The sequence below is a fragment of the Bombina bombina genome, chromosome 4, assembly GCF_027579735.1.
Source record: "Bombina bombina isolate aBomBom1 chromosome 4, aBomBom1.pri, whole genome shotgun sequence".
NCBI classification, from domain to species: domain Eukaryota; kingdom Metazoa; phylum Chordata; class Amphibia; order Anura; family Bombinatoridae; genus Bombina; species Bombina bombina.
This window is the reverse complement of record NC_069502.1, coordinates 218,874,741-218,900,096: the sequence shown is the minus strand read 5'-3', so window position 1 is coordinate 218,900,096 and position 25,356 is coordinate 218,874,741. Positions and strand designations below refer to the sequence as shown.

Below are 25,356 nucleotides of genomic sequence, written 5' to 3'. Positions count from 1 at the left end.
CTATAATAAAACTATTAACCCCTAAACCGCAAGCCCCCACAACAAAATAAACTAAAATAGAATATTAACCCCTAAACCGAAAGCCCCCTAACTTTATATTAAAATTAAAATTTTCCTATCTTAAATTAAATTAAAACTTACCCGTCAAATTTAAAAAAATTATTTTAATCTAACAATTAAACTATTATAATTATAAAACTAAAATTAAACTAACTACCAATCAAATAAAACTAAACTACACAAAAAAGAATTACACCTAATCTAATAGCCCTATCAAAATAAAAAAGCCCCCCAAAAATAAAATACCAATGGCCCTTAAAAAGGCCTTTTGTTGGGCATTGCCCCAAAGATATCAGCTCTTTTACCTGTAAACAAATACATACACCCCCAACAGTAAAACCCACCACCTAACCAACCCCCCCAAATCTAAAATAACCAAAGCTAACCATTTGTATGGGAACTGCCCTTAAAAGGGCATTTAGCTCTTTTACATAGCCCAAACCCTAATCTAGAAAAAAAAAAACACCCCAAAAATCCTAACACTAACCCCCGACGATCCACTTAAAATTGTTGAAGTCCCGCTTGAAGGATCCATCCAGCCGGCGAAGTCATCATCCATGCGGCAAGAAGTCTTCATCCAGACGGCCTCTTCTATCTTCATCCAGCAGGTGAAGTCCTCATCCATGTGGCAAGAAATCTTCATCCAGACGGCCTCTTCGATCTTCATCCAGACGGCGCGGAGCGGGTCCATCCTGAAGACATCCAGCGCGGAGCATCCTCTTCATACGGTCGCCGCCATATACTGATTCTTCAATGAAAGTGATGCAATCCAGGATGGGTCCCTTGCATTCCTATTGGCTAAAAGATTTCAATCAGCCAATAGGAATTAGAGCTGCTAAAATCCTATTGGCTGTTCCAATCAGACAATAGGATTGAGCTCTCATTCTATTGGCTGTTCCAATCAGTGAATAGGATTGCGCTCTCATTCTATTGGCTGTTCAAATCACCCAATAGGATGGAGCTCTTATTCTATTGTTTTTTTTTATATTTTGGGTAGGCTTTTTTATTTTGATTGGGCTGTTAGATTAGGTGTAATTCTTTTTTATTTTGGATGATTTTGTTTTTTATTTTATTGTAATGTATATTTTAGGGGGTGTTTTATTTTTTGAGGCAAAAGAGCTGTTTAACTTAGGGCAATGCCCTACAAAAGGCCCTTTTTAGGGCCCCCCAAAAGGCCCATTTAATGACCCTTGATAGTTTATACTAGATTAGGCTTTTTTATTTTGTGGTGGTTTTTTTTAATGTTATTAGAATAGGAATAATCTTTATTTTTTTTAGATAATTTCGTTTTTTTTTGTTTTTTTTTTTTGTAATGTTAGGTTTTAGTGTAAGGCAGGTTAGGTTTTATTTCACATATAAGTTTGTATTTATTTTAGCTAGGTAGTTAGTAAATAATTAATACCTTTTTACTAACTAGTCTACCTAGTTAAAATAAATTCAAGCTTACCTGTGAAATAAAAATAAAACCTAAGCTAGCTACAATGTAACTATTAGTTATATTGTAGCTAGCTTAGCTTTTATTTTACAGGTATTTAGTTTTAACTAGGTATTATTTAGTTAATAACTGTAAATTTAATTTATATCTATTTTAATTATTTTAAAGTTAGGGGGTGTTAGGGTTAGGTTTAGGGTTAAGGTTTAATAGTTTAATTTAGGTTATTGCGATGTGGGGGGCTGGCGGTTTAGAGGTTAATAGGTTTATTTAGTTAATAATTGTAAGTTAAAGTTAGGGGGTGTTAAGGTTAGGGTTACGTTAGGGCTAGGGTTACATTAGGGTTAATGGTTATTTTTTTTAATTTAGGTTGTTGCAATGTGGGGGGGGGCTTGTGGTTTAGGGGTTAATACGTTTATTTAGTGTTAGTGATTTGGAAGGCCAGAGGTTTAGGGGTTAATTGCTTTTTTTAAGTGGCAGCGATATCGGAAGCGGCGGAATAGGGGTTAATATCTTTAACATAGTTGCGTCAATGTTGAGGTGAAGCAGAATAGGGGTTAATAACTTTAGTATATTGGCCGCGATATCGGGAGCGGCAGATTAGAGGTTAATAATTTTATTTAGGTGGCGGCAATATAGGGTGCTGCAGATTAGGGGTTAATAACTGTATTCAGGCATCGGAGATGTCAGGGCGGCAGATTAGGGGTGTTTAGAATCAGGGTTTATGTTAGGGTGTTTAAACTGTAGTTTCTTTTTCCCCATAGACATCAATGGGGCTATGTTATGAAGCTTTTGTTTCCGCGATCGCAGGTGTTAGACTTTTTTTGCCTGCTCTTCCCATTGATGTCTATGGGGAAAGCGTGCACAAGCACGTCAGAACAGCGCTTGTTTTTGTGTGCGTATGGAGCTCAACACAGCCATATTGCCTGCAAAATACTTTTTTTTTTTAAACTTGTAATGGCAGCGCTATAGGGGGTTAACGCAACTTTTGTGGTGTTCTTTACTTTCCCTATAGTACTCAAAACTCGTAATCTAGGTGAATGCTTCTAGCAAAAGCTATTACTGTTTCAGTGGCATACGCACATATGCTACATGTGACTAGAGCAACATGTTACATATTGCATCAGTGAAGACTTAATTTGTGTCGTACAAGACACAGCTGACTCTGATGTCATATTATGATATAAACAAATCGGAATCTGTTCAAATGAGGGCTGCTAAATGGTACATGGTCTAAAATATAAAAACCTTCTAGGACAGGCTCAATTACCTAAATATGTATAGCTTAGTGGAGAGAATAGAAAGAGGTGAGGTATAACTTCAATATATTAAAGGGCTTAGTAAAACAGAGTCTTTGAGTATATTTAATAAAACAAGCAATTTGATAACAAAGGGTCATGATCTAAAGCTTAGGGTTGCCATGTTTTCCTGGGCCTTTATGAGTTACACATGCTGCAGGGTGTGCAGAGGGGAACGTGAATTGCACCCTGGACAACACATGTATAGTGATCGTGGACAGCACTATTCATGTTCCTCCCTGCATAACCTGTGTATTTCGTAAGTGTGCAGGAAAGCATGGCTGAGGTGACAACCCTACTCAAGCTGAAGGGAAGTAGTTTCAGAAGAAAGAACTTATTCAAAAAAAGGGGGTTTAAACACTTTTAGGAATTACATGTTGTGCCCATGGCTCTAATCTTATTAAAATCTATCGGCAAGATTACGAGTTTTGCGTTAGAAGCTATGCGGGGCTAACAAGCAGTTTTTTCTCACTGCTCACTTACCTGCAGCGCTGGTATTACAGGTTTTTACAGCTAATAGAATGCGAGCTCAATCCTATTGGCTGATTGGATCAGCCAATAGGATTGAACTTCAATCCTATTGGCTGATTGCATCAGCCAATAGAATTTTTTCTATCTTAATTCTGATTGACTGATAGAATTCTATCAGCCAATCGGAATCTAAGGGACGCCATCTTGGATGACGTCACTTAAAGGTACATTCAGTAAGAAGACTCCGGATGAAGAGGATGCTCCGTGTCGGATGTCTTGAAGATGGACCCGCTCCGCGTCGTTTTTTATTTTCTGTAATTTAGTTGTTGTTTTTTTGTAATTTAGCTAATTTTATTTAATTTATTTAATTGTTTTTAATTTAGTTAATTTATAAAATTGTAGTGTTTTGTTAGGTGTTTTTGTAACTTAGGTTAGGTTTTATTGTACAGGTACTTTTGCATTTATTTTAGTTCGGTAGTTATTAAATAGTTAATAACTATTTAATAACTATCCTACCTAGTTAAAATAAATACAAACTTGCCTGTAAAATATAAATAAACCCTAAGATAGCTACAATGTAACTATTAGTTATATTGTAGCTAGCTTAGGGTTTATTTTACAGGTAAGTATTTAGTTTTAAATAGGAATTATTTAGGTAATATTATTAATATTTATTTAGATTTATTGTAATTCTATTTAAGTTAGGGGGTGTTAGGGTTAGACTTAGGTTTAGGGGTTAATACATTTAGTATAGTGGCAGAGACGTTGGGGCGGCAGATTAGGGGTTAATAAATATAGGTAGGTGGCGGCGATGTTAGGGGCGGCAGATTAGGGGTTAATAATATTTAAATAGTGTTTGTGAGGCGGGAGTGCAGCGGTTTAGGGGTTAATATGTTTATTATAGTGACAGCGACGTTGGGGGCGGCAGATTAGGGGTTAATAAATGTAGATAGGTGGCAGCGACATTGGGGGAGAGAGATTAGGGGCTAATAAATATAATGTAGGTGTTGGCGATGTTGGGGACAGCAGATTAGGGGTTAATAAGTATAATGTAGGTGGTGTCGGTGTCCGGAGCAGCAGATTAGGGGTTAATAAGAATAATGTAGGTGGTGGCGATGTTAGGGGCAGCAGATTAGGGGTTAATATTATTTAACTAGTGTTTGCGAGGCGGGAGTGTGGCGGTTTAGGGGTTAATATGTTTATTATAGTGGAGGTGATGTCCGGAGCAGCAGATTAGGGGTTAAAAATGTTATTATAGTGGCGGCGATGCGGCAGAGCCTCGGTTTAGGGGTTAATAGGTAGTTTATGGGTGTTAGTGTACTTTTTAGCATTTTAGTTATGAGTTGTATGCTACAGCGTTGCACCATAAAACTCTTAACTACTGACTTTAAAATGCGTTAGGGATCTTGGAGGTAGGGGGTGTACCGCTCAGTTTTTGGCCTCCCAGGACAGACTCGTAATACCGGCGCTATGGAAGTCCCATAGAAAAAAGACTTTACGAAGTTTACGTAAGTCGTTTTGCAGTAAGGCCAAAGAAGTGTGCGGTGCCCCTAAACCTGCAAGACTCGTAATAACAGCGGTAGTGAAAAAGCAGCATTAGGACCTGATAACGCTGCTTTTTCAGCCTAACACACAACTCGTAATCTAGCCGTATGTTTCTATTTCTATGTTATTAAAGGAAGAGTCTACTCGAGAATTATTATTGTTTAAAAATATAGATAATCCCTTTATTACCCATTCCCCAGTTTTGCATAACAAACACGGTTATATTAATGCACTTTTACACTCTGTGATTACCTTGTATCTAAGCCTCCGCAGAATGCCCCTTCTCTCATTTCTTTTGTCAGGCGTGCATTGTAGCCAATCAGTGCTGACTCTTAAATTACTCCACAGGAGTGAGCACAGTGTTATCTATATGGCACACATGAACAAGCAATGTAAAACTGTACAAAACTGTCAAAATGCACTGAGATAAGAGGTGGTTTTTAACAGTTTAAAAATCAGTTTGAGCCTACCTAGGTTTAGCGTTCAGCAAAGAATGCCAAGAGCAAAGCACATTTTATGATAAAAGTAAATTGGAATGTTGTTTAAAATTGCATGCGCTATCTGAATCATGAATGTTTAATTTTGTCTAGAATGTCCCTTTAAAGGAAAAAGAAGGCACTGGTTGATAAGAGAAACCCCAGAGCTGTTTTTTGGTGAGCAGTGACATGTTTTCATAAGTATAAAATGAATGTGCCATGCCCTTTTTTAGTTTCATGAAGTAAAAAATAAAAATAGAATAAAACGCTCTGGCTCAGAGGCGGATGTGAACTGATTACAATAAACATACAATTCCACATTCTTATTCCTCTGCTTGATTTCATACAATGTAAGTACCTCCTAGGACAATGAAGAAAGATAATGGTTTAAAAAAATATCTTATTATTGCTATTCGTAAACTCTCTATGATCCATAAAGTAAAAATGTTGTGTTATTTGCTCACTGTGTGTCGGTGAGGCAGCATGCAGGGAAACTGCTAATTTTATTTTTATTCATTTATTTTTTTTATCCAAACATGTAATGGTTCATTTGTTCTTAGTGAACACGCATCTAGTTATGTGGATCTGCATTTTTAATATATTTAGATGGTTGCCTTAAACAATCTACTGGGAAACTTTTATTCTATGCTCAGCATTTTGTTAACATTTCTCACAAACTGATCATAATTAAACAAAGACATTTTAATTGTGTGCATCTTGTGTCCCATGAGTACACTGAATCCAGATATGTATGGATTTAGTAAATGTTTCAGTAAATCCCAGAATCTAATTAAAGCTCAGCTTTCAAATATTCAAAATGTTATTTGCAAGCGATCAATACAAAAAAGTATTATCCATGGAACTCAACTAAGAAAAGGTTTCTGAAGCAAAGGACAGTTTAGGTGGATGAGATATAAAGCGCAATAAGAGATAGCTCTCTCGCTCTAAGGGATTGACAGTTCCTTCTCTCATTTGATTGGTCTCATGAGAGAAGGGGTGGTCTTTACACGCCCACTTAAGTGTCTAATGATATATACAGGAAACAAATCCTGTTCGTCCACTGCCGTATGTAGTGAAGGCGAGCAGACAACTTCTTGAGTTGTAAAGCTTGTCTGCTCGCTTTTTAGTACACGGGGCCTATATAACTAGATGATGTTAAGTAAAAATTACTAGAATTATAGGGTTGATTAATCTTGCACTTTGGTAAATATTGATTTCTGAACATCGTCTGGCAGTGTTATTTACTAGTGATCACAATCCTAAAATGCCTCTGCTGTTTATAACCTTTAACCTCTGAATTGTAACCTCACAAAAACAACACAAATCATTAACTGCATTATTAATCACCTAATTTAATAATCCAAAAATCAAATGTGCACCATTAATGACAGCATGGTGATCTTCGGCTTTAGTTATTTATCTTTTAAAAGACAAGATCTGTGAGTGCCCTCATATTTGGAAAATTTATATATTTATAAAATAAAAAATACACAACAGGAGAGCACTCTCACTTCTTAGTTGAATTGCCAGGGTGCTTGCAGATAATTATAGTAGACAAACAAAACAGGCTTGCACTCGCTGGACTTTAAATGACAGGTGCCTTTAATGTGACGTTTCGGGGAACGTATCCCCTTCCTCAGACAAAGTGGCAATATGTGTTGCCACAATGTATACAAAATCAAAACAGTGAAAATATAAACCCCTTCACCTAATTCAAAGGAAAAAACGCCATAGGATTGCCATGGCAACCAAACTGAAAATAAACTATAATGGATTAAACTGCATATAGCCATGTGATAAATCAATTGTACCAAGAAGGTGAAAATGTTTTATACAGAAGTTAATGGGAAAGAAAACAACATCAGGATGTAGCGAAAATATCAGTAGTATGTGGATCTAAAATACAGAGAAAGGATTTATGACCATAGCTTCAAAATTGCACCCATATATAATCCAAGGTAAAACAAACTTACTACCTGGACATGGAGATTACTATTTACAATACCTTAAATCACCTGATCCATAAGTGATAGTATCAGCTGCTTGTTGATGTGTGCACAGAGGCAGAGTGTGTGTGGTCAGCAGAGCGGCCGTTACGTCATCACGTTGCATGCATGGAAGTCAGCTGTGTAAAAAAAGAAGCATGTTGCAAGCTGTCACAGAAACAAATTATTTTTAGAAAAATAGCATGAAAGGGGAGGAAAGGCATGTAAGGATCATATATAAATTATGACAGAGAGAAGGGAATTGTGAGTGACCAGGTTTATATTTCTCCTACATTGTAGAAATGTGTATTTGATTTCTAAATTTCAGGGAAATGTATGTGTCTAGGAATGACGCTTCTCTATTTTTGTTTCCCTGGGGTGGAACAATGGAGAGAGGGTCAGATAATGTTCCACTCCTCAGTTTACCCATAGATGGAATTGAGGAATCAGGAAGGGATTTTTCCTCACCTGTGTTCAATCAAATCAGTGTAATTATTTCTCCTTCTGCTAGGTGGAGAGTGAGAGAGCCTCCAGAGGGTTTTCTGACTTGAAGACAAGCACATTGCAGTTGAGCTGAGAAAAACGGCTTTAGGTGAGATTGATAAAAACAGCATTTTATTTGTTAAGTTTAGTTTTATCTTGGTTTAGTAAGTAATGAGGAACTTAATTAGTAAAAGCTCATATTGAGCTAGGAGTTTGTTTGTAGGATTCAGTGTGTTTTATTTTTGTAAACACACAATGCTGTTAACTGCAATTGCACAGCAAAAATAAACCTCACTGTTAAAATGTATTTGACTGTGTCGTTTATGACCTAGAGGACCGTGCAGTTTCCCTGAAACCAGGCACCAGGAGTGGGTGCAGTATTACAATATATATATCGGGAGCATGTACTTTGTGATCATTTGACAAAGGGATCGGACCGGTTCTGAAACGTTATGATGTTTTAATCTTTCTGTTAAAAGCTATATTTTATTGGAAGAAGTCCAGCGAGTTCTTTCTTATTGCATCAGAACATATATATATATATATATATATATATATATATATATATATATATATATATATACTGTATATACCTGTATATATAAACATTATGGAATCCTTTCCATTTAAATACCTTAAAATCTAAAAACTAATTTTAATCGATTCTAGTATTTTATAATGTGTGTTAATGTGTTTTAATGGTAAACTTTTTTCATTACATTCTTTTTACATCTATAGGCCATCTTCTCTGATGTGTCCAATGTTCAGCTTTGCCCATCACTTGGTTGTCTAATGGTTATACAGAGACCTGAAGAGCTATACAATCAAAAATGTCTTGCACACACTGTGAATTTTGGTGGAGGATGATTGATGATCTGTGGGTGCTTCAGCAAGGCTGGAATCAGGAAGATTGAATGAAGCCACAAGGTTATCTAGGAAGAAAACATACTTCCTTCTGCTCTGAAAATGATTCCCAATTCTTAATATTGTTTTTTCCTGAAGGACAATGCTCCATTCCACACAGCCAGGTCAATCAAAGTGTGGCTGGAGGACCAGCAGATCAAAACCCTGTCATGGCCAGCCTAATTCTCAGACTTGAACCCCATTTAAAACTTCTGGAATGTGATCAAGAGAAATATGGATGGTCAAAAGCCATTAAAGTGGCATAATGTAACCCAACAGCAATGAGAAAGACTGTTGGAGAACATGCCAAGATGCATGAAAGTTGTGATTGAAACTCAAGATTATTCCATCAAATATTGATTTCTGAACTTTTTCTTAGTTAAAATATTAGTATTGTGTTGTTTAAAAATGAATATGAACTTGTTTTCTTTGCATTATTTGAGGTCTAAAAACACTGCATTTTTTGTTATTTTGATCAGTTGTCATTTTCGGCAAATAAATGCTCTAAATGACAATATTTTTATTTGGAATTTGGGAGAAATGTTGTCAGTAGTTTATAGAATAAAACAAAAATGCTCATTTTACTCAAACACATACCTATAAATAGGTTGCAGTGGTCTCTTGTCCAGAGCTGTATATTGCAATTTCTTTCATGTAATTAGCAAGAGTCCATGAGCTAGTGACGTATGGGATATACATTCCTACCAGGAGGGGCAAAGTTTCCCAAACCTCAAATGCCTATAAATACACCCCTCACCATACCCACAAATCAGTTTTTACAAACTTTGCCTCCTATGGAGGTGGTGAAGTAAGTTTGTGCTAGATTCTACATTGATATGCGCTCCGCAGCAGGTTGGAGCCCGGTTTTCCTCTCAGCGTGCAGTGAATGTCAGAGGGATGTGAGGAGAGTATTGCCTATTTGAATTCAATGATCTCCTTCTACGGGGTCTATTTCATAGGTTCTATGTTATTGGTCGTAGAGATTCATCTCTTACCTCCCTTTTCAGATCGACGATATACTCTTATATATACCATTACCTCTACTGATTCTCGTTTCAGTACTGGTTTGGCTTTCTACTACATGTAGATGAGTGTCCTGGGGTAAGTAAGTCTTATTTTCTGTGACACTCTAAGCTATGGTTGGGCACTTTTATATAAAGTTCTAAATATATGTATTCAAACCTTTATTTGCCTTGACTCAGGATGTTCAACGTTCCTTATTTCAGACAGTCAGTTTCATATTTGGGATAATGCATTTGAATAAATCAATTTTTTCTTACCTTAAAATTTGACTTTTTTCCCTGTGGGCTGTTAGGCTCGCGGGGGCTGAAAATGCTTCATTTTATTGCGTCATTCTTGGAGCGGACTTTTTTGGCACAAAAACTTTTTTTCTGTTTCCGGCGTCATACGTGTCGCCAGAAGTTGCGTCATTTTTGACGTTTTTTTTTGCACCAAAAGTGTCGGCGTTCCGGATGTGGCGTCATTTTTGGCGCTAAAAGCATTTAGGCGCCAAATAATATGGGCGTCTTTTTTGGCGCTAAAAAATATGGGCGTCACTATTGTCTCCACATTATTTAAGTCTCATTATTTATTGCTTCTGGTTACTAGAAGCTTGTTCACTGGCATTTTTTCCCATTCCTGAAACTGTCATTTAAGGAATTTGATCAATTTTGCTTTATATGTTGTTTTTTCTATTACATATTGCAAGATGTCCCAGATTGACACTGAGTCAGAAGATACTACTGGAAAATCGCTACCTGGTGCTGGATCTACCAAAGTTAAGTGTATCTGCTGTAAACTTGTGGTATCTGTTCCTCCAGCTGTTGTTTGTAATGAATGTCATGACAAACTTGTTAATGCAGATAATATTTCCTTTAGTAATGTTACATTACCTGTTGCTGTTCCGTCAACATCTAATACTCAGAGTGTTCCTGTTAACATAAGAGATTTTGTTTCTAAATCCATTAAGAAGGCTATGTCTGTTATTCCTCCTTCTAGTAAACGTAAAAGGTCTTTTAAAACTTCTCATTTTTCAGATGAATTTTTAAATGAACATCATCATTCTGATTCTGATAATGGTTCCTCTAGTTCAGAGGATTCTGTCTCAGAGGTTGATGCTGATAAATCTTCATATTTATTCAAAATGGAATTTATTCGTTCTTTCCTTAAAGAAGTCTTAATTGCATTAGAAATAGAGGATTCTGGTCCTCTTGATACTAAATCTAAACGTTTAAATAAGGTTTTTAAATCTCCTGTAGTTATTCCAGAAGTTCCTGTCCCTGATGCTATTTCTGAAGTAATCTCCAGGGAATGGAATAATTTGGGTAATTCATTTACTCCTTCTAAACGTTTTAAGCAATTATATCCTGTGCCATCTGACAGATTAGAGTTTTGGGACAAAATCCCTAAGGTTGATGGGGCTGTCTCTACTCTTGCTAAGCGTACTACTATTCCAACGGCAGATAGTACTTCCTTTAAGGATCCTTTAGATAGGAAAATTGAATCCTTTCTAAGAAAAGCTTACTTATGTTCAGGTAATCTTCTTAGACCTGCTATATCTTTAGCTGATGTTGCTGCAGCTTCAACCTTTTGGTTGGAAGCTTTAGCGCAACAAGTAACAGATCATAATTCTCATAGCATTGATAATCTTCTTCAACATGCTAATAACTTTATTTGTGATGACATCTTTGATATCATTAGAGTTGATGTCAGGTATATGTCTCTAGCTATTTTAGCTAGAAGAGCTTTATGGCTTAAAACTTGGAATACTGATATGTCTTCCAAGTCAACTTTGCTTTCCCTTTCTTTCCAGGGTAATAAATTATTTGGTTCTCAGTTGGATTCTATTATCTCAACTGTTACTGGAGGGAAAGGAACTTTTTTACCACAGGATAAAAAATCTAAAGGTAAGGGGGGCGGAGCTGCGCCGTGCTGGAGCATGGAAGCAGTGTAACTAAGCTCTGGAGCTGTCGGGCCTTTTATGGCATACAAACTGGCATTTTACAAACTAATCTGGCCATAACCTTCTATACTATGACCCTCTAACTAGCTGGCCTTGGATCTGTACCCAATTTTGGGCATAATGGACCTAAACTCAACACAGAAGATCGCCGGAGCAGAGGTCGCGGCCGCCATCTTGCCACATATAATATAAGAAGCACTGAAAAAACATTGCACGAACCCGCCGCCTCATCCCACAGAGACAACCATCCCGCTCACCCCTCTTATCGTGGGCGACTACACTTTTACTCCCGCATGTGACCAGTAAAGGGAGTTGAGTTACGGAGGGTTATACGGCGGTCTCAGATCCACCCGGGCCGACACGTGAGAAGACAGGTATTATTCTGGCATACACTACGCCTAGCTTCCAAGGCTCCTACATACAACACACGGAGATATGACCATTGATCTCAAATAGCACATACCGGAGCTCTCACTGGGGCCTTATCTGACAACGGACTAACCTGTGACTTATAATTCAGTGAACTCGGGCCTAAGGACCCGCTTTTAGGCCTCAAATAACTGCTTCCCACCGCAATTATACGCACAGTGAGACAGGGGAGGATTACGTTAACCCCTATTTAAGGATAACAACTACTCCTTTATACTTTTTCGGCCTTCACTCCTCTGGTTTACGATCCCTCTCACCGCATTACCCAACAACAAGGCCACCCTCAATCATAACATGACCAGCAGAAAAGGCAATAAGTCAGAAAAGCAAAACAAACAGTTGGGGCCATCAGTTTCTTCATTCTTTCATCCACACGACCCATCAGTCCCAGAGACTATGCACTCTCAAGAATCAGCACCCACCATCCCGGCTCCTACTTCCACACAGGACCCTTTACAGTCTATACAATCGCAGATCACTGGCCTCCCATATAAATCAGACATTGAATCGCTAAAAAAGTTTATCAAAGAAGAGATTAAAGATTTAAAGAAAGACCTTAACGAATTAGGCTCTAGAATGGAATTTTTGGAGGAGGGCCAGGACCACCTTAACAACATGGTCAGTACAAACTCTAACCAACTGTCTATACATGACTCAATGCTCCAAAGCCTATCTGATAAAATAGAAGACCTCGAAAATCGAAGCCGGAGGAACAATCTGCGAATACGTGGGATCCCAGAGGAGGTCTCACAAGATCAACTTAGAACATATGTCACAGAACTCTTTCAATTTCTTCTCCCTCAGTCTCCCAACCTCCTGCCAGAAGACATTGAAAGAATACATAGGGCCCTTAGACCTCCCAGCAGACCTCCTGCTCCCCCAAGAGATGTTGTTCTCAAATTTCTGAAATACACTGTAAAAGAAGAGATGTGGCAGTCGGCCAGGACCAGAAGAGTAATCCAATTTCACAACCACAATTTGCAGATATTTCAAGATCTCTGCCCTCAAACAATCCAGCGTAGGAGAGAGGTCCGTTTTATAACTAAGGTCCTACAAGAAAACAACATACGTTATCGCTGGGGCTTCCCATTTAGCCTTATAATTTCGCACAACGGAGGGCAAGTGATATATAAAAGTTTTCCGGACCTAGACCACATTTCAAAGAAACTTAACCTCTCATTTGAGCCACCACCAGAGACAGTCATAGACCCTCCACCCCTGAGGAATCACCCGGAGGAAGGAACTTCAAGAGAGCAAAGAATTCCTTGGTCTAGGGTGGCCCCCAAGAGGCGCAAGACAGGCCTCCCTTCACCAGACGAAGATACCTGACAACTCTAGCAACGCTACCTCACCTCCTTTTCTTATAAGACAATGGGCTGACAGACTATCACTGTGATAAACGCAGTTGCTATTTCGATCTTAAGCTCCTGTGAACTGACATCAGCCTTGAAGCTCCCAGGGTATCGTATGATTATTTCGAACTCTTGTTTATTTTCACCCTAGTTTAATGTGTTTAACTGTTCAGTTGGGTTCAACTACACTTTTATTAAAAATGCTAAGTTCCCGGTCATATACCTTATGAATGCCATAGAGGTTCCCCGACATCATTCCACCCCCTTGAATGGTGTCTTGTCAGAACCTCACGACCACCATTTGTTACCATAAAAGTTTAAGTTTCTATTTATGCTTGTTTTTTCATATGCTCATATTTAAGCAATCCGTTTATACTAGAAATGTCATAACAGTTTCTGAACGTTTACATATACCTAATGCCAGTCGAATTTTGCATACAATTGTTTTTTTGTACTGTTCATTTATATATCAGTATGTTTATCCCCAAGAATTCTCTGTTTCTATTCAGCAAATACTCTCACAGATGGTACACAGGGACCTACTCATCTCCCACACTAATACACACATTTACTTTCTACAACATTTAGCAATAATCACCCTCTGTTGCTCCCCGAGTGTCCCAGCATCCCACTTAACTATAGTCACCACTGAATATATAAGATATGGCTGTACAACCTAGGACTATTAATTTACTGTCCCATAATGTTAAAGGGCTAAACATTCCCCAGAAGAGATCCCAAGCCTTGAGAGATTATCATAGACTTAAAAGCGATATTATTCTCCTCCAAGAGACCCATTTTAAGAAGGGCAGAGAACCCATGCAATCCCTTAGGAAATTTGGCCAGGTCTTTCTTTCATCACATTCTACAAAACACAACGGTGTAGGAATTCTGATACGTAAACAGATTCCTTTCCATCTCACTAATATTTTTAGAGATAAAGAAGGAAGACTAGTAGTGATCACTGGCCGACTTTTCAATAAAGTCATAACCATTGCTAATGTTTACGCCCCTAACTCTGGAGATGCCCCGTTCTTCCTTAGAACCTCTAACATAATTTCTGAAATGTCTAGGGGTTGCCTGATTGTAGGAGGAGATTTTAATTTAGCTTTAAACCCGGATTTAGACTGCTCCTCTGGAACGTCATCCATATCCCAAAAGACGTTAAAATTAATTAAATCCAATATTTCAAAACTAAATGTCCATGATGCCTGGAGAATTCACCACCCAAATGTTAAAGATTATACGTTCTTCTCCCACCTCCATCAAATTTATTCCCGCATCGATTACTTCATGATTGATGTCACTAGCTTAGCCTTAGTCCAATCCTCTAACATCCTCCCCATAACCTGGTCAGATCATGCAATGGTTAGTTGCTCTTTAATTTGGCCCACTTCACAGAGACCAGAACGCACTTGGAGACTGGACGAAACATTACTGACCGATCCAATTTCCAAACTACACATCCAAGAGAAAATCGAATCTTATTTTCAGTTAAATGTCACACCAGATGTCACCCCCCACCAAATATGGGAAGCACATAAGTGCGTTATTAGGGGGGAATTAATTGCGCTCAAAGCGAAAATAACCAAACAAAACTCCCTGGCACTTAGTAATTTATTAGAAGAACTAGACAAACTCCAAGACACCCATAAGAGATACCCAAAAGCCCATTCGCTACTCGAACATATCACTCATAAGCAGAGGCAGCTGGCCCTCCTTTTAGGCTTAGAGGCCAAACGTAGAGCTCTCTTCCTTAGAAGAAGATTTTACGAGGGAGGAAATAGACAGGGCAAGCTTCTGGCACGTTTATTAAGAAATAAGTCTTCTAAGGGATATATTATGAATATAAAAGATAATAAAGGCAAAACTTGGTCCACCTCTTCCAACATAGCAGATAATTTCAAATCCTATTACGAGGACCTTTATAATTTAGACAGGAAAAACACTCCGCCTTCACCCTCAGACATAACCGACTACCTTGCCTCACTTAATCTCCCCTCCCTGACAGAAGACCAAAAATTAGAATTAGAATCCCCTTTCACCTTAAAGGAACTCCGAAAGGCTATTCTCTCCTTCCCGCCTGGTAAAGCTCCAGGCCCAGATGGCTTTGGTCACTCATATTATTCTAAATTTATAGACATCCTTGGTCCCCACCTCCTATCACATTTCTCTGACATTGATAATGACAATTCCTTCCACCCCCAATCCCTCCAAGCTCATATTTCAATAATACCGAAACCAAACAAGCCCCTAGATCATATCCCTAACTATAGGCCAATCTCTCTGCTAAACGCAGATATAAAAATATTCACTAAAATGTTAGCTATTAGACTAAACCAATATCTCCCTCAACTCATCCATCAAGACCAAGTTGGCTTCGTCCCACTTAGGGAGGCTAAGGACAACACAGTCCGAAATCTCCATCTACTTATCCACTCCAAAAGACAGGGCCTTCCCGCAGTCTGGTTGTCAACCGATGCGGAGAAGGCCTTTGACCGAGTTCGATGGTCCTTCCTTAGGGCCACACTGAAATCCATGGGCCTCGGCGAGCTTATGCTCCATAGAATTTTTGCTTTATATATTAACCCCAGTGCCCGAATCTCCCTGAATGGCATCCTGTCCCGCCCCTTCCCAATAACTAACGGCACCAGGCAGGGGTGCCCTTTGTCCCCTTTACTATTTATATGTCTTTTGGAGACTTTTGCTGCCAGAGTCAGACAAAACCCAAACATTAAGGGTATATCAGTTGGGGGAGAGACTTATAAATTATCCCTCTTCGCAGACGACGTGCTGTTTTCCCTCACATCCCCGGATAAGTCAATACCCATACTCCTAGATGAATTGTCACTTTTTCACGAACTAACCAACTTTACCATTAACCAGTCTAAGTCTGAGTATCTAGGGATTTCGCTACCAGACACTCTTGCCCAACAAATTGAACTTACCTGTCCCTTCCGACGGTGCAAAACTTCATTGAGATATTTAGGTATTAATCTTACTGAAGACTTAGATTCAACATATCGCTATAATTATATCCCTCTTAAGACATCTTTAGAACGTGAACTTTCCTCATGGCATTCTAGACACCTGTCTTGGATGGGTAGAATCAACTCGATAAAAATGACGGCTTTCCCCAGACTCCTTTATGTACTGCAAGCTCTCCCGATCCCTCTCCCACCCCGATACCTCACGAATATTCAAAGACTATTCAACTCCTTCATTTGGGGAGGCAGACATTCTAGAATTAATAATAAGATAATGATATCCCCCCGAATACATGGTGGTCTAGGGGTCCCCAATTTAGAATTATACAGATCTGCCATCTATATCCAAAGGATCCTCGACTGGAGGATACATGGATCTCAAAAACGGTGGGTTCACCTGGAGGAATATCCATATAAAGACCTGAATCTCCGCTCTGTATGCTGGTCCCCCCGTTTTGAAAACATAATCCACAACATAGACAATCCAATAACTAAAGAGACCTTATTACAGTGGGGGAAAACGAATAAAACTAACCCTTACCTTTCATCCAACCCCTCCCCACTCACTTCCCTGACACATAATACTGATTTTTCTCTGGCTGACTTGGGGACTGATCCCTCCGACCCTCACCAACATTCCAACATTGCGATACACCACCTCTCAGAGAATGAACACATACTCCCACACATCACACTTCAGGAGCGGAACTTCACTTGGGCCAACAACTGGTTTAACTATAGAAGACTTCATAATTATATTACAACTCATAAATCCAGTAATAACATGCTTAGACCTATGAATAAACTAGAAACGTTGATAACATCTCCTACCCCTTTAAGGCATACCTTATCTAAAATTTATTCTATTTTAACCCAACCTCCCCCGGGGTACTTACCTGGTGCTATTGAATCATGGGAAAGGGAGTTAGGAGTTATAATTCTTCCCCAAGTAGCATCATCTATATTTATAAATACTATGTCATCCTCTTCATCGGCAGCCCTTCTAGAGATGAATTATAAAATCCTTCATAACTGGTATCTTACACCTAGACGATTATACAAATTATACCCCACAACCGGGAATAGATGCTGGCACTGTGGACACGCGGGGAGTGGTATGGGCCACATGTGGTGGTGGTGCAACAGCATCACTTGGTTCTGGAGAACCCTTCTTGGTGAGATTGAGAAAATTTTCCAATTCATACTCCCCTTCGATCCCCTAATATTTCTTCTAAATAAACACATCAAACTCCCCTCCAAGTCCCATGTCATTTTGCTTCGCATATTCACAAATAGTGCTAAAGCACTTATTGCAAAGAACTGGAAATCCCAAAACCCCCCCAATATAACAATGTGGAGAAACAAAGTTAGCGACCTTATAGAACTAGAGGAATATAAAGCTTTTAGATTGGACACTAGGGATCATTATATTAATGCACAAAATATGTGGACACAATATATAGCTTCAGAAAGCTCTCTTTAGTCACTCATCCACTAATGAGATTCCCCTTACCTTCCCATACTTACCCGCTCAGATAGAGAATTTTCATTGATTGATGGTGCATTCTTTCAGACATATTATGTAATATTGGATTGAAACTTTGATATGACATGGTAGACAGTTGTTTTTCTATTTGTCTATGCTTTTGTTATTTTAATTTCTAATTCACATGTTTTAAGAGACTGTTACTTTAACCTGACATTTTGATTGTTTTATTTTGTTAATGCCAATTGTGTTTTGTATTTCTGAACGGATTTTGTATTTTTGAAAATATACCAATAAAAACAACTTGGAATAAAAAATCTAAAGGTAAATTTAGGTCTAATAATCATTTTCGTTCCTTTCGTCACAATAAGGAACAAAAGCCTGATCCTTCATCCACAGGAGCGGTATCAGTTTAGAAACCATCTCCAGTCTGGAATAAATCCAAGCCTTTTAGAAAACTAAAGCCAGCTCCCAAGTCCACATGAAGGTGCGGCCCTCATTCCAGCCCAGCTTTTCAAAGAAATTTGGATCAATTCAATTCACAATCTTTGGATTCAGAACATTGTTTCAGAAGGGTACAGAATTGGCTTCAAGATAAGGCCTCCTGCAAAGAGATTTTTTCTTTCCCGTGTCCCAGTAAATCCAGCGAAGGCTAGAGCATTTCTGAAATGTGTTTCAGATCTAGAGTTGGCTGGAGTAATTATGCCAGTTCCAGTTCTGGAACAGGGGCTGGGGTTTTATTCAAATCTCTTCATTGTACTAAAGAAGGAGAATTCCTTCAGACCAGTTCTGGATCTAAAAATATTGAATCGTTATGTAAGGATACCAACATTCAAAATGGTAACTGTAAGGACTATCCTGCCTTTTGTTCAGCAAGGGCATTATATGTCCACAATAGATTTACAGGATGCATATCTGCATATTCCGATTCATCCAGATCACTATCAGTTTCTGAGATTCTCTTTCCTAGACAAGCATTACCAGTTTGTGGCTCTGCCGTTTGGCCTAGCAACAGCTCCAAGAATTTTTACAAAGGTTCTCGGTGCCCTTCTGTCTGTAATCAGAGAACAGGGTATTGTGGTATTTCCTTATTTGGACGATATCTTGGTACTTGCTCAGTCTTCACATTTAGCAGAATCTCATACGAATCGACTTGTGTTGTTTTTTCAAGATCATGGTTGGAGGATCAATTTACCAAAAAGTTCATTGATTCCTCAGACAAGGGCAACCTTTTTAGGTTTCCAGATAGATTCAGTGTCCATGACTCTGTCTCTGACAGACAAGAGACGTCTAAAATTGATCTCAGCTTGTCGAAACCTTCAGTCACAATCATTCCCTTCGGTAGCCTTATGCATGGAAATTCTAAGTCTTATGACTGCTGCATCGGACACGATCCCCTTTGCTCGTTTTCACATGCAACCTCTTCAGCTCTGTATGCTGAACCAGTGGTGCAGGGATTACACAAAGATATCTCAATTAATATCTTTAAAACCGATTGTACGACACTCTCTGACGTGGTGGACAGATCACCATCGTTTAGTTCAGGGGGCTTCTTTTGTTCTTCCGACCTGGACTGTAATTTCAACAGATGCAAGTCTGACAGGTTGGGGAGCTGTTTGGGGGTCTCTGACAGCACAAGGGGTTTGGGAATCTCAGGAGGTGAGATTACCAATCAATATTTTGGAACTCCGTGCAATTTTCAGAGCTCTTCAGTCATGGCCTCTTCTAAAGAGAGAATCGTTCATTTGTTTTCAGACAGACAATGTCACAACTGTGGCATACATCAATCATCAAGGAGGGACTCACAGTCCTCTGGCTATGAAAGAAGTATCTCGAATACTGGTATGGGCGGAATCCAGCTCCTGTCTAATTTCTGCGGTTCATATCCCAGGTGTGGACAATTGGGAAGCGGATTATCTCAGTCGCCAAACGTTTCATCCGGGCGAATGGTCTCTTCACCCAGAGGTATTTCTTCAGATTGTTCAAATGTGGGGTCTTCCAGAAATAGATCTGATGGCTTCTCATCTAAACAAGAAACTTCCCAGGTATCTGTCCAGATCCAGGGATCCTCAGGCGGAAGCAGTGGATGCATTGTCACTTCCTTGGAAGTATCATCCTGCCTATATCTTTCCGCCTCTAGTTCTTCTTCCAAGAGTAATCTCCAAGATTCTGAAGGAATGCTCGTTTGTTCTGCTGGTGGCTCCAGCATGGCCTCACAGGTTTTGGTATGCGGATCTTGTCCGGATGGCCTCTTGCCAACCGAGGACTCTTCCGTTAAGATGAGTGAAAAATAAAACTTTTTTGCGCTGCCTAATGGGGTAAGCCTTTTACTCCTAGGATATTTTCCCCAAAAATATCTTACTTAGGTGTATAGGAAAGGTTTTGGAAATTTTGGAGTGTAGGCGCAAGTGAATGCTTTTACCCTTGTCTTAATTATTAAGTACCCTTATCTGAGGGAAATGTATAAAAGATTTGACACTGGCTTTAATAAAAAAGATATATTTATTTGAAAAATAAGATATATTTATTTGAAAAAATAATAATAGGACTTTATGACAGGTGGTTTACAGATACTGATTAAATCTAGATAGGTATGTATTGTAACCAATATGTGAAGTCTAGGACCAGTGTTACAAGATTGAAGGTATAGGTATATAGTAACGAATATGTTTAGTAACGATATGTTTGTCTGAAATACGATGAAACAAATTGTGTATTTGGAAATGTTTTAAGTATAGGACTCGTTTGAGTGTTGTACCTAGTACATTGAAAACCTAGTACACAATCTAAAAAAGTCGGATATACAGTGGAAGGGATCTTTATGCTTGTAGAGTTTTAGCTGTTATTAAGGTTTCTAGTGTTACTACATATATAGAAGATTATTCTTGGTCTAGATGCTTGTTCCTGGTATCAACAAATATTAGCTTTCACACAAATAACTGTCATATGAAAAAGAAAATGTTTGAACATTTGTTGCTAAAAATCCTACAAATATTCATAAAACATATATTGCTAAAATTGTATATTTACGATAAAAACTTGTATTGCTACAATTTTGAACTTGCTAATAGTCGTCCGACTAGTGTATGACAATTTAAGTTGCACAGAAATTTTGTATGCGATGGTATCCCAGTTTGAATAGTAAAAAACTACCGGTGGATTTAGGGCTGTGAAAAATGTCAAAATGACATGTTGTTTAAAAATCGTTTTCTTAAAAACTTTTTTGGATAGTTTGTATCAGTTTATATTATACACTCATTTTTGCACAAGGGTCCTTGAGTGTTTAACACTGTCAGTGTGTGTCAAGGTAAGATCTATATCTTGGTCCCTTATTTACCAAAGCTCTACGGTCTAAGGAAGTATTGGAGTAAGGAGCGTTAGGACTTACTGTACTCCTAGCCGATTCTGGAGCCCGGTTCGAGTTGTTGCACTCTGTATGTTTTTCTCTGAAGGATGTCGGGTCCCCGCTGGCTGTGTGCAGCTCCGTGTCCCTCTGATGTGGGTAATCTTTGTAGCGGTCTGTTAGTCCAATAGGAAATGCTGGAGTTGAAACATTTGAAAGTGTTTTTTTGAAGGCTTTGATCCGTCTTTTCACCGCTTGTCCAACGAGCGGGGGGTGTAAAAAACTGGGCTTATAACAGGTATTGTTTATAGCCTCAGTGGGTAAATTATTTTCTTTGTAGGTTACACAGTATTTCGCTACGCGTTTCGGCCGTTACACTGGCCTTTTTCAAGCTGTAATACTGTGTGTTAGTTTGGCGGTCTTTTTATTTAAAAAAATCTCTTCAATTAGATACTTAGCATTCAATCATTCAATTCATTTTTCAGTGGAGGGGCATGCAGCTGTTGCAAATTGTCTTTGCAGTTACATTTTGTGTACCACCCATAGATACAACAATATTCATTCATAATCATAATGATCTAGAAAGGAAGGAACTTTTTGCGTGCAGATATAATAATAAATAATGCGTGTTAAAAATGTTTGCAATGTCATTTCTGGTTTTCACATTTTTCTCTTTATTAGTTGTGAATTATTAGTTGTTCGCAAAATGTTTTTAAGCTACTCTGATGTGAGGAGGTGTAAACAAGATTTCTGAAGCTATAAACAAAAACATACTTGATAAAGCCAGAGGAAAAATACTTTGTCGTTTGTTGAAGATCATTTGATAGTAATGTATTTATATATAGTACATTTACAATTTTATTAAAAAACGTGTTTTAACCCTCTTAATCCTTTGTTGAGGAGACCTATGGTTATCTGAAAAAGTATTGTTATGTTTCGTATAGAGGTTGTATGGTGTTTGTATATTTTTAAACATATTTTATCAATCGTAATCCTTTGATGAAGGAATTAAAGATCTATGATTGTATGAAAAAAAATGTTTATATAGTCACAGTTACGGTTGAAAAATATTCTTTCAGATATAATACGATCAAAAAATATATATGTTTTTCCAATCTTAGTCGTTTGTTGAAGAATTAGAGATTTTTTGCTATCTGTAAAAAAATTTTTTGTAAAAATGTTTTCTCAAATTGTTTGTATCTACATTTTGGACTTAATATATTGTTGTCAAAGATTCATCATTATTGTGTAGACTGTACTATAGACTATTTGGTGATGTTTTATTGTTTTAAGAAGCTGTTTAGGTTGAAATCTATGTTGAGACCCTTTGGCTGTAATGTTTGTAATTTAAAAATCCATTTTGCTTCTGCTTGTAGTAGTGCTGTGGATTGATTGCCCCCTCTGATGTTTTTCTTTATCTTTTCTATAGCTGTAAAATTGAAGAATTTTAGATTGCTGTTATTACATAGTCTGAAGTGTTTTGGTACAGGTAGCTCTAAATTCCTTTTCTCTTCTGAGTTTTCTATGGACAGGATGTGTTCACGTATCCTTTCTCGTATAGTTCTTTCTGTTTCTCCTGTATATTGTAGATTGCATTTTTTGCATTCTATAAGATAAATTATATTTTTGTCCATACACCTGATAGTATTGTTTATCTTGTATGTTTGTTTCGTATTACTAGATGTAAAAGTGTTGGTCTTTTTTGAGTGCCTGCAAGCCTTACATATATGGCAAGGATAAAAACCCTTTAATTCAGTTCCTAGTACCCCTTTCTCAACGTTTTTACATCTATTATTCTTCATTGATGGTGCTAATCTATTTTTTAATGTGTTTGCTCTCCGATATATAAATTCTTGGTTTTTTTTGGTAATAGAGGTCCAATATCTGGATCATAACTGAGGATGTTCCAGTGTTTTTTGATGATTTTTTCTATAGCCTGCTTATCTTCTCCATATTGAGTGATAAATGGTACATTTATTTTATCGTTTGTTGTGTTCGGAAGTTTATTTTTCTTGGTATTGTGATTCAGGATGTCAGATCTATCAATGTTCCTAACTTCTTCTATATCTTTTTCTATTTGTGATGTATTATAACCTCTATCTATAAATTTTTGTTTAAAAATTTCACTTTGTTCTTCAAAGACTTTGGGGTCATTACAGTTTCTTTTTAATCTTAGAAATTGTCCCTTAGGTATGTTTTGTTTCCATCTTTTTAAATGGCAGCTTTCCCAGTGGATGTAATTATTTGCATCCACTTCTTTGAAAAATGTTTTGGTATTAATTTTGTCTCCATTTGTTGAGATTTCTAGATCTAAATAGCTGATTTTATCTTTACTGAAGGTGTATGTAAAAGTTAAGTTTTTGTTGTTATTGTTCATGGTATGTATGCAGTTTGTCAGATCTTCCTCATTGCCTTTCCATATAAAGAAGAGGTCGTCTATGTATCTCTTGTACAGTATAATGTTCTTTTTGTATGAACTATTGTTGAAAAAATTGTCTTCCCATAGGCCCATGAACAGGTTTGCGTAACTTGGGGCGAATTTTGTGCCCATGGCAGTCCCGCAAACCTGTTCATAGAAAGCACCGTCATATAGGAAATAATTATGTGTTAGGATAAAGTTGATTCCATCTAAGATGAATTCAATTTGATTTGATGGCATTCCACCTTCATCAGTTAGAAAGTGTTTGATTGCATCTATTCCATCACTGTGCTTTATACATGTGTATAGTGATGAAACATCACAGGTTACTAATAGGTAATCTGATTCCCATGGAATTTCCTCCAGTATTTTTAAGAGACTGGAAGAGTCTCTTAAATAAGAGTCTAGATTTTTCACATGCAGTTGAAGAAACTTATCTATATATGCAGATGTTTGGGGAAAATATCCTAGGAGTAAAAGGCTTACCCCATTAGGCAGCGCAAAAAAAGTTTTATATTTCACTCACCTAGACTATCTCCAAAAATCCCCCTTTAAAATGAGTACTGCAGCAGCCATAGAAAACCATACAAGAAAAAACTCAATAGAAGAAATACAACATAGTGAACATTTTAAAAGTAAAACAAAAAGCAATTTACACAAAAAAGAAAATATTTTTGATCTCAGGTCTCAAATTTATGATAATATACACAATATTTTTGAAGAGGGTAGACAAACAATAGAATTAGAAAATAAAAATGTAGATAAAATGAAGGAATACCTAAATAGTTTAGAAGAAAAATTGATTATAGAAATGAGACACAAAACTGAGTGTATTTTTCTAAATGAATACCTAACAAATAAAAGAGTCCCCAGGGGACTAAGAATAAAAAAAGAATGCTCTTTTAAAAATATAGACTCCTCCTTTAAGAAAAAATGGAGAGAGATACTAGAAGAAACCTCCTTCAAATTAATGAACCTAATAAAAGAATATAGGGAAGAACAACTACTAAAACTAGGGAATGAAATAAATGACTTAGAAAGTAAAATAAATGAATTTAAAGAATTGAATGAATACAAAAAAAGAGAAGAGGAAATAAAACAATTATTGATCAAAACAAAACAAGAACTAGTAGATAATAAATTCAAGAAATTTGAAAGAGATAAAAATGACTATTCCGCATTCCAACATAATCCTAATGGAGAGGAATACATTAGCCACAAATGGAGAGGTAACAAACTAGAGAAAAAAGTTGAATATAAACCACAAAACGAACAACAACGATCATACAACCATAAGTCACAACATAATGAAATCGAAAAAAGAGAACAGAAGGATTATAAATTAAGACCATCCTGGCAAAGAGTAGAATACAAAAAAGAAAAAAACAACTACCATCAGACAGACTGCATACAACACAATTACTATAGAAATTAACCTTATAATAACTACTATAATGAGAATAACCACTGGCGTAATAGGAGACCTCAAGAACATGGGAGGTTTCAGCACAACCAAACATATTATCAAAATCAAAATGAATATAAAAGAATACATGAACAACAAAGAGTACACTACCAATCAAGTAACACCCACAATGAATACCAAAATGCATACAATAAATCATTTAGCAACTACAATAGATTTTCAGCTCTAGAAAATTATGAACCACCAAAAAGGAATGAAATACAAGAACCAAGAAGGGTAGAAGATAAAAACACACCATA

General features: G+C 37.4%; 1 long non-coding RNA gene across 1 annotated transcript; it reads left to right on the top strand.

Moving 5' to 3' along the window:
* Positions 1-5,604: 5,604 nt before the first annotated feature.
* On the top strand, positions 5,605-8,665 carry LOC128655314 (uncharacterized). The gene is made up of 3 exons (XR_008401757.1): positions 5,605-5,632; positions 7,779-7,859; positions 8,489-8,665. It is a non-coding gene; the product is annotated as an uncharacterized LOC128655314 (long non-coding RNA).
* Positions 8,666-25,356: the final 16,691 nt, after the last annotated feature.